Source organism: Schistocerca cancellata, chromosome 7 (assembly GCF_023864275.1).
Source record: "Schistocerca cancellata isolate TAMUIC-IGC-003103 chromosome 7, iqSchCanc2.1, whole genome shotgun sequence".
Taxonomy (NCBI): domain Eukaryota; kingdom Metazoa; phylum Arthropoda; class Insecta; order Orthoptera; family Acrididae; genus Schistocerca; species Schistocerca cancellata.
The window spans coordinates 304,355,103-304,357,079 of NC_064632.1; the positions used below are offsets into that span (position 1 = coordinate 304,355,103).

General features: G+C 43.6%; 1 pseudogene; it reads left to right on the forward strand.

The window, feature by feature from the left end:
- Positions 1-1,319: 1,319 nt before the first annotated feature.
- Positions 1,320-1,437, forward strand: LOC126093584 (5S ribosomal RNA; annotated as a pseudogene).
- Positions 1,438-1,977: the final 540 nt, after the last annotated feature.

Consider the following 1,977-nt stretch of genomic DNA (forward strand, 5'->3'; position numbering starts at 1 on the left):
TGGCTTTAATGATTCTTGTATCTTGCATGCTGTCTTTATGTTCTTTCCATCTTAAGCGACATTGTTTTATTATGTCAGTTAAACTTTTTATGTTCAGTACAGCCTAGATCGTATCACTTCTATCAATCAAAGTATATACTGCCACGTACGTAAGGGAATTCAGTCTTTTCATCCCTCTTCTTAACAGTCCAGTTATCGCATCCGTACAGCAGTGCTGGTACACCAATAACATTCTGGAACTTTAGTGGAGTAGTTCTGTAGACATTCCCCTTTCCCAATGTTTTGCTGAAGTTCCACAGGAATATTTAAAGAGGTCTAACTTATTTTGTATTTCATTGTTTGCCTTGTGTCTAATACAGCATCCTAAATATTTATATTTACGAACTTGCTTTGTGATCTGCTTGTCTGCTTCAATCTTAAAATTACTTTGTCTTTGTGGTGGAGACATTCAGATTACATTCTATGCTGTTTTACTTAAAGACGGGTTCTTGTACCTCATTTTCATTCTGACTAACAATTACTTGATTGTCAACAAAAAGTAGTGTACTATCTTCCTTATCGTTAATTTTAAAATGTTGTATTGTCTATACCCAAGTTTTGATTATATCGTCGAAATACACATTGAAAACGTGGTCGAGAGGGAAGAACCCTTCCTAACTCCTTGGTTTATTTGAGCCCTATTGTGCCACATGCTATTTCATTTGTGTTTTGTCATTCATAGGTAAAACCTGTGCAGTTTTTGTAAGATGAGAAGGAATCCTGTTTTTTCTCAAGGTTTTCCATAACTTGTTCCGATTTACTGTATCAAACCCCTCATATACAGTGAAGGCAAGAGAAGTGGGTAAACTCATGAATGCGTATTTATTTTAACTGATATCGGTTCGTTCAGACTTCTTTTGATGTTCTCACTTGATGTTCAATTACAAGCGACAAAGAAAAAAATTTACGGAATGTCTGTTTATTCTTAAAACATCTTGCCAGATCAAAAGTGCGTGCCAGACCGTGACTCAATCCTGGGACCTTTTCGCTAGTGATGTGACGTACTATATTTGAGTATGGGTTACTAGTTTTGTTTGCCAGCGCCGATTTCGATTTGCGCACGCTCTGCGACGCGGACACTGTGCAAGTGCATCTCCGGCCGGGGCTGTGGGCGGCCGTCAACACGTACCCCTCTCACATTCGTACTGGCTGACGTCACGTCAATTCCGCAGCTAACTTCCACAAAGGGTTGTGTTATGTTCTTCGCATTTGCACACTTGTAGCACAAGCCGTGAAAGACATCAAGGAGGAAGATATGCAAAGTACAGAGCATATCAACGGGCAACGGCCTTGCCGCAGTGGATACACCGGTTCTCTTAAGATCACCGAAGTTAAGCGCTGTCGGGCTTGGCCGGCACTTGGATGGGTGACCATCCAGGCCGCCATGCGCTGTTGCCATTTTTCGGGGCGCACTCAGCCTCGTGATGCTAACTGAGGAGCTACTCGACCGAATAGTAGCGGCTTCGGTCAAGAATACCATCGTAACGACCGGGAGAGCGGTGTGCTGACCACACGCCCCTCCTATCCACATCCTCATCTGAGGATGACACGGCGGTCGGATGGTCCCGATGGGCCACTTGTGACCTGAAGACGGAGTGCTGCTACAGAGCATATCAACAGGATTCTCCTAGTATGCTTACATAATTTGTAATTAGTGCTTGTGAGATTACAGCACCAAGATGATTTCATATAAGTGAAACTGGCTAATAACTTTTATACACTGAAGAGCCAAAGAAACTGGTACACCTGCCTAATATCGTGCCGGCACCCCGCGAGCACCCAGAAGCACGACATGGGGGTGGACTCCACTGACGTCTGAAGTAGTGCTGAGGGGAACTGACACCATCAATCCTGCAGGACTGTCCATATATCCGTAGAAGTACGAGGGTATGGAGATCTCTTCTGAAGTAATGTTCATGTCTCAGGAGTTAGGTGGCC